At 29.5% G+C, this 9,056-nt stretch overlaps 1 pseudogene; it reads right to left on the minus strand.

Annotated features, from left to right (window-relative positions):
* Nucleotides 1-471: 471 nt before the first annotated feature.
* Nucleotides 472-1,216, minus strand: LOC111307041 (uroporphyrinogen decarboxylase 1, chloroplastic pseudogene; annotated as a pseudogene).
* Between the last annotated feature and the right edge of the window lie 7,840 nt (nucleotides 1,217-9,056).

Below are 9,056 nucleotides of genomic sequence, written 5' to 3' on the forward strand. Positions count from 1 at the left end.
GGGTTTATAATGGCAAGTCAATCCGAATATATATAGCGAGACAAATGGTTGTGTAATGCAAATTTTGTCTCAATTTCTGAGAGGTGTGTGGGATAAAAATGCTCTATTGCATGATGTTATAAATAAAACTACAATGCAATGAATATGAGATCTCGTTCATCATTTGCTAAAGGCAAAATAAGCATGTGTTATTAGTGCCATTACTAGTTAGCAAAAGGGTATTTATATTTGCCCCTAAAAAAGTATATTATATACCATATAACCAAATACACTTCATAAACAAAATACATATTTTTCCTAAACACCTTCCACACTTGTTTTTATTCATTACACACAAAAACAATCTATATAATTTCATTATTCATGATAAATACTGAGATTAGTAATTTCTAAGCAATAAAGTGAGAATGATTAAGTAAGCAAATATAATGATGCTTTATCCAATCAACTAAGTTCCAAATTACCTTCTTATTAAGGCTTTGACCATTGTTCCCATGAATCAAATATTTATATGCAATGTGCTCTAAACTCCACTTGGTAAATAATGTTTTCAAATATTGGCTTTGTTAAATAAGAAATAAGAGTCCTCAATAAATTTGGTGCTTTGTGACACATATTCTTTATGGCTATATAACTGTTGGTTGTACCTCCCTCTACAATATATATGGCAATTGTTCAAAGTGCTCTAACAAAACCTAACATTGTAGCATGACTTCAAACCTACATAAAAAATAACTTCTAATTTTAAAGAAAGAGAAAAAATTTTCTTGCATAAAAGTTTGTAAAAAATTAGTAATCATAACCTTATCAATAATGCATGCAATAAAAAGGAGAATCACCTCTTGGTGCAAAATCTTAAGGGATTCTATGACAAAAAGTAATTTCTCCAAGTCAATTGATGCAATGCTTTCAAGCCATCTTTAGAGTGAATCGGTGACTAAATAATAAGGCCACTTACTTCTTCAATTTCAAATGGGACACCAAATGTAGGCAATGGAATAAGTATATCAAACAAAATTATCACTTTATTAGGAGGGAAAGCTTCCTATAGTTGTAAAGAAATTTCCACAATGAGATCAATTGTCCCTGAGCTCTCTTTGAATGATGGGCGTTTATCTATAGGTTTTTTATAAATAGCGATAAACCTTCTTGCTTGTCATATCATCTAAGCCAGAGGCTAACTTACAAGCTCTCCTCTTGTAGCCTTAACCAACAATGGATCTAAATAAAAGATGAACAAAGATAAAGGAAATAAGTTGAAAGTATCATTAAAGCCTAAAAACATGAATTTCTAGCCATCACTGACATACCATCATATTTACAAAATTGCTTTCAACTATCAAGGAAAATAATTGCCAAATTTGTACAGATTAGACATAAGCATCCCAAATTTCATTGATTATATATTTTACAGCCTTAGAAGATCTATGCTTTTATACTATGTTCATGAAAGCCATAAAAAAATATTTTATAGGTTTGAGAGATCTGTACTTTTATATATTTTCATTGATTATATACCAACCCTTAGTATACATTTAAGAAAATTAAAAACTAACTTCTCACTTTAAGAGTACCTCCTATGTATAAAGCTTCCAGTGTTGTATCTAATTCAACAATTACATCATCACCCTTCACAATTCTCTCTTTTGTTTCTACCTGGCCTCTACTAAAAAACCTGAAGAAAAGCTTTATCTTGTCAATAATAGTAGGTGGTTGAATTCAGCATAACATAACTAAGTGAACAATTCCTTAAAAATGATGGCTAACCATACTTAAACTAAGAGAATGTAAGATTAGAGAGACAATTCTTAAAGGTTAAAATGATTATTAGTGTATGTTATCCTAAATATAAGTCAATAACTAATATTTTTATTGATGATTTCATACATAATCACGAATAAAGTAAAAGGGAAACTTGAAGGTGGGCAGCATTGGCATGCCTAGGATAAACCTAAGATGCATTAATAGACTCCTAAATTATAGGTACAATGTCAGCACATAACTTACCATAGCATTTCAATTACTACCATATTGCTATCAAGATAATTAAATGTGATACGATATTAATAAAAGAAGTAAATTTTGAATAATCTTATGTGATGAAAATGTCCTAAATATTAACCCTTATTCCTCTTCTACCTCCATTGGTAGCATGCTGCTTCAAGCCTTCCTCTTTATACTTATCATATATTCTTCTTTTTTTGCTATCCGACAACACCTCATATGTTAATCATTTATCAAACAGATTAATCATCCAAGAAAAAAAAACCAATTAATTTCGTCACAAATTATTTTTCATAAAAGAAAAAATTAAATAAAGGAAGAGATATTTTTCCATTGTTAATCTCAGCAAATTGCTTATTGGCCTTTATATAATCGAGGTTCTTATCACGATGATACTTTAAAGCTAGTTTCCTATATGTTCTTTTGATATGCTCATCTAATGTCCCTTCTGGCACTTGCAATGCCTTGTAATAACTCTTACTACATCGATACAGTATCACCATAAAATTTCATGTATGCATAAACGCCATTTGTTAAAAAAAAAAGAGAAAGAGAGACAAAAAGAAATAGGCATGTACCCTATAATGGTGGTGATCGCGTAAGACAAAGAGCATAATAGAAAAAGTAGCTTTGCTCTTCGAGGCATCGTGGAATTGAGATTAAGAAAGAAACTAGATCTCTCCATAACTTTATAACAACTTAGAAATTTTTCCCAAATCTTCGATTACAAAATAAAAAATACAAATAATTTTTTTTCCAAAGAGATTAGAGGAGAAAGGTTTCTCTCCTGATCTCAAATCCATGGAACAAAGAGCACTCTTGGCAAAAAAAAAAAACCACCGGTACTTAGCATCCAACAAAAAAAAAAAACAACTGCATAAAAAATGAACCAACCCAAAGATAAAAGCCAATACTTAGAAAAACAACCTTCAACACATGCAAATGAAAAACTTCATCAATGCATGCAAAGAAATCAATGCATGAAATCAAAAACAATAAATGGAAACAATACATATAGAACATGGCATGTCTTGCATGCCCATAAGATCCAAACACCCTAACTCAAAAAAATAAAGTTACCAAAAAACCATAAAAAGAACATCATCCACAGTCTTAAATAGAAAAAAAATCCATAAACTTACTTGAACTAAGAATAGAAAAGATGTAGCAGTGAATAACTATAAAAAAGATCAAAAACCAAAAGTTGTAATCAAGGAAAACTCTACCCAAAAAATAAAAGAGACAGCCTTTGTCAAAACATAGAAAAACCAAAAAAAAAAAAAACCTTTGTAGCCTATTAGAAACCTAAAAAAAACTAGACATAAATCAGTAAACACATCCCTTAAAACGAGGAACCAACACTAAAAAAAAATACAAAACAAAAAGGAAAGATTTTCATTTTTTGGGTTTTGAACCGATGGATTTCATTTAGATCTAGAAGTTTTGGGGCATTTTCAAGTAAAAGAGAGGTTAAAAGTAAATAGAAGAGGCCAACCCAATTTTTTTAGTGTTTTTTGAGATATTTCCAATAGCCAACGATGGCGATGGCACAATAAGGGATGGTGGTGGTTGGCCTTTTTAGGTAGAGAAGTTGAGAGAGTTTTGTTATGTTTTGAGGATTTTTTTTAATAGAACAAAAAAGGTAAAAAAATGAAAGGTCCATTGTACATTACTTAATTTTCATTACTTACCAAAATTACCCCTTAATTTTTGTTTTTTTACATTGCTTAGCTATCCCCTTGATATATATTGGGGACAGCTTTTATATTATGTTGTGGTTAATAAAGCTTACAACAAGCATTAATAGTCAAAAAATGTTTTAAAAAATTTTTAAGCAACTATTACTGGATCTTTCAAATTTCCAACCTTATCATGGAGCATGAAACCAAATATTCTTATTTAATAAGTAGTTATTTAACCATTAACAATTTAGTCTATCCTTTACAATAAAAAGTTGTGCACCAAAATCCTATATGTTCCTCTTCCATAAAATTTAAAATTAATTGCACTTATCATTTGGTTCAATGATTAAAAAAATAATTTTATCAAATAGTTAGAAACAATTATGTTTGCATCATGTTAACTAATGTTTCATTCTAATTATTTAATGCCATTTCATCAAATATTTACGTGTCATTTTCCTAATCATTTTCTACAATTTTTCTCCAAACAAAATTTGTACCAATCAACATGTTATTGCTTTTGAGAGACCATTAACCAACCACAATTATTTTTTTTATCACTATTGACTCCCCTTTCACAATTCAAAGGTTCATGTATAATCAAAACTATGAACTACTCAAGTAACCCACCCCCGTTCAAGGCTATAAACTCATGAAAACTAAACCAAAGTGCTTTTCTTTAATTTCTTGTACATTGGGTTTTAATCAAATTATTTTGAACGAAAAATGTTTACAAAGAGTTATTGATTGTTATTGTATTGTTTATTGATTTAGGGCTGAATATTTTTTCTTTAGTCAAGTTCTTTGGTCAAGTTATGGTTGTTCTCTACCAATGTTCACAACATGTTTATTTTTTTATCTCAATAAGGATATAAGTTTTGTTTTTGGGAAAAAATAATAACAAAGATTATTTACGAATAATAGAATGCTTAGCTAAAGAGTGTTTGATTATTCTAGGAAAGAGTTTCTTGGTGATTATAATGGCTTCCAACCTACTCAACAAATCGTTCTAGTTCAGGGTGCAACCATGTCTCCAATTCTTTGAATAGTGAAAGGTTTAATAGTTGGTCTGTTGAGAACCATGTTTGAAGGTATTCATTTTCAGATTATGGTAACTGGCTTTATATTGAAAAATGATAATAGATTATTGGCAAAACACTAACAGATGAAAAGTTAGGTATTGAAATATTTAATGGGATAATTTTTGTGGGAAAATTTTGGAAAATGTTGTGTGTAGACACCAATTTTGACTATTGTAATTTTTTTATATTATTATTATTATTAATTAATTAATTAATTAATTAATTAAAAAAAAAAGAAAAAGTATCTTTTGGTTTCAACTCTGGCAACTGAAATCAAGCTGCTAGAGTTACATTTTTCTCTTGACACTACCTAACTTGGAGCCTGAAATCTGGGGACCAAAAGTCACCGGAGGGGATCCAAATTTTCCATAAAAGAGATACCAAGAGATCTGGGATTTGAATCTTAGAGGTTTCATAAATAGAGCCAATTTTTGCAAATCAAAGAGAGAGAGAACAAAAGGGGAAAATCTAGAGGGGAATATTATCAAAAACAAACAAATAATCATAGTCCTCTTTGACAGATGAGCCAGCAGCAAACACAAAAAAAAAAAAATGCACCAAGAATGAAATTCTTAATCTAAGAAGTTTGAGATTTTTTTTTTTTGAAAAATTTGGGATTTAGAAAGCAAAAAGGATCACTGGGGGAATTTTTAAAATTTTTTTGGATTTTTTTTAGGTCGCCAGAATCTAGGAAAATTTAAATTTTTCAGTGACCGATTGAATTTTTTTGGCCATCGAAATTTGGAAAGGAGGTCAAAATCTGGGATTCTTTAAAATTTTCAGCTTGGTTGAAGTTTTTGGCCATCGATGCATGGTGGCAACCAACTGAAAACTAGGTAACTGTGATGGCTGGTGATAGGGGATTTGGGTTTAGAGAGAGAGGGAAAAGAAAAAATAAAAAAAATGAAAACAGGCCTTTTATAAGCCTTTCAAAACGATGTCATTTTGGGCATTTGAATCGAGCCTGACTTGTATACGATCCGCGCGCCAACCTGCTCGCCAACTCGACCCATTTCGCAACTTTCCTTTTTCTTTTTATTTTCTATTTTCTATTTTGATTTTGATTTTATTTATTTTGTGTTGATTTTTATGTTGACTTTGATGATTTTTTTGATATTATTGTTATTATTATTATTGTTATTTTATATTATTATTAGCAATAATTTTTTACAAATAACTACATAAAATAAAATAACAAAATTAAAATAAAATAAAGATCTAAAAAGTATAATATGCAAAAAATAAATACTAACTATTTCAAGAAAAAATAAAATTTTATTACAAGCAAAAATATTATTTAAATTTCACCAAAGTGTTGGGATAATTTAAAAAAATAAATTATAAAAAAATGATAAATAAAATAAAAATAAATTGTTTAAATGAATCTTTTAAATGCAATTTTTTAAGAAAGCTAAAAGAGTTTAGTTTTCTTTAATTATTACAAATAAAAATAATTTTTTTGGATTTCACCAAAGAGTTCGAATAATCCAAATTATTTTTACTTGAACAAAGGTTGATTTAAACAATGTAAAACAATAAAAAAATAATAATAATTGATATTTTGGATATTTAAAAAATATAAAAAATTGAAGAGTTCGATTTTCTTTAATACAAGCAAGATATTAATATTTAGATTTCACCAGTGAGTTGAGATAATCTAAATTTTTTATAATAAAAATAATTAATAAATAATAAAAAGTTTTTAAAATAATCATAATAAAGATTAATTAATTAATTAATTCCCGTTAACTAAAAAAATGAGTTTTTTAGGATCTTCTCAAAAGTTGGGATAATCTTAAAACTTGTTCAAAATTTTTAGGTTTTCATCGAAGAGTTGGGATAAGCTTAAAATTTGTTTAATAAATTTTGAAAACTCACCAAAGAGTCGAGATGTTCCTAAAATCTTTTTTAAAACAAATAAATAAAATATTTTATGACGAGATTTCGAGAATTTTGTGAATGGTCAATTTTCTTGAAATATTCTCTAAATAGTGATTTTCTATAAATTCCACCAAAGCGTTGGAGAAGTTATAGAATGCAAAATAATAATAATAATAATTATTATTATTATAATTATAATACTAATTTCACAAAAAAAATATTTTTAGATAAATTTTAGGAAATTGAATTTAAATAAAAAAAAAAGATCGCATTATCAAAATTATAGGATTACACATATTTAATTGGTATTGTTCTTCAAACGGGCGATGTGAGGGTGCTAATACCTTATTCACTCGTAATCATACTTTTAGACCTAACCCTGATTTCGTAGATATAAACTTCTTTTAGTAAATCTTAATTAATTTTAAGATTTTTTTTAAAAGATGATATTTTGGGTGTCCAATCACACCCTCTAAAAATATTGGTGGTGACTCCAAAACTTTTCACCAAGTCTAGCGATCGAGTCCCCTGGACGAAAAATCATTATGATAGTTTGGTGACTTCACTGGAGAAACTTAAGAGTCAAGCTAAAAATTAAACATGTGTTATCCGAAATTTTGATTTTATGGTCTTTTAGATATTTAATTTTAATTTCTTATCTCATCCTAGAATAAAAATTTTTTTTTTGGTGTCATTTAATTTTGGTATGTTATTGTTATTATTTTATATTATTGCTAATTATATTGTTAATTTTATTAATAATTGTTACATTCCCTCACACACATGTACATTTGCATTTATGCATGAACTCTATACTCGAGCTCCCAAATCTATCCCTTTTTAGGAGGGAGTAGAGTACCTATGCTTTCGCGAGGTTATAATGCCTTCGCTTAGGCTAGCGAAATACTTCTACTCAAATTTAACCCTTTCCGTCAGCAGCCTATTATGGGTGAGGATTGAGGACCTTATTAGTCTAGAATGGACGATAGTGAGGATCAATTTAAGAACCGTTTTAGCCTATGTTAATTACCAAACCATGCATATAATGAACCTTAAGAAACCAACTTTAGATAGGGCCATACCATTTTTGTAGATTACACCCTAAATTAGGACACATAAGGAAATATTTATTTTAATATGATTACTAACCCTATTTTGTTTTGCTGTCATTTTGTTTCATGATCATGCATTATCATAAATACTTGTATATGGGATGTGCTTGTCAATATGCCAGTATCAGTAAGAAGATTTTCAATCTTGCTTCGAAAACACTATCATGATATTCTCAACTTTGAAGCTCACCACGTGTGAAGAGACCAATATGGTGATAACTCTATCATTAAAAGCCCAAAGTAGAATGGTAAATTGTTTGAAAGAATCTAAATAAGAAATTTTGCTTGAAGAAATCAAATTAGGACTCTAATAAAATGACATCTCTGAATTGGTCTAGATTTGGTACCGTGTAACACCTTCTAGGAAGATGGCTTTTGAGGAAAAATATGATCATATTGCTTCACTGCTTGAGGTGTCTATAGAAAATCAATTGATAAAAGCTTTGATTTAGTTTAGGACCCTGTATATAGATGTTTCATATTTAACAAAATAGACATGACCCTGACGATCGAAGAGTATACTACATTGTTATAGTTGTATCTTTCCAATTCAGATAAAATCTATTGACGAGGTCAAAAACTTGGATCTTGAAAGAAACTCACTTGCATGATGAAAGTCTCCACTCAGAATGTGGACTCATATATCTAAACAAAAGGCAAAAGTGATTGTATCCCATGGGAAATCTTACATGATTATATCATCAAACATTTAGAGGATGAACGAGGCATGAGAATGATAGCTTTGGCAATTTATGGCTTGATCATTTTTCCAAAGGTCTTGAGGCATATTAAGGTATCAATGATTGACTTTCTCGAACAAGTAGACAATAAAATCAATCCTATTCCTTATATATTGGCAGAGACCTTTAGATCATTGAATCACTATCAAAGAGGAGGACGTTTCATAGGGTGTGTACAGTTACTTTACATTTGGGCAAAAAGTTATCTTCAACAACCCATGGGTAAATTTCATCCTATTTATAGTAATAAAAGTAGGCCAATTGAAGAATGTTGTAATGTTGAGTGGCCAGAATCAAAGGCTAAAGAAGAATGGGTATTGACTTTGCAAAATCTCACTAGTGCTCAGGTTATATGGAGAGCTCCATGGCTGCCACAAGAAGCCATGCTATACAAGTGTGGTGACAAGCCATAGGTTCCACTCTTAGGATCATGAGGAGGTATAAGCTATGCTCTGGCACTAGTTCATTGACAATTAGAGTAAGAGTAATTTGTCCCGATGACTCATAGGCTTCAAGAATTAGAATTCTCTTTTGAGGAATCAAGATTTCTAGGTA

Source organism: Durio zibethinus, chromosome 22 (assembly GCF_047325235.1).
Source record: "Durio zibethinus cultivar Kanyao isolate XHJ-2024 chromosome 22, ASM4732523v1, whole genome shotgun sequence".
Taxonomy (NCBI): Eukaryota; Viridiplantae; Streptophyta; class Magnoliopsida; order Malvales; family Malvaceae; genus Durio; species Durio zibethinus.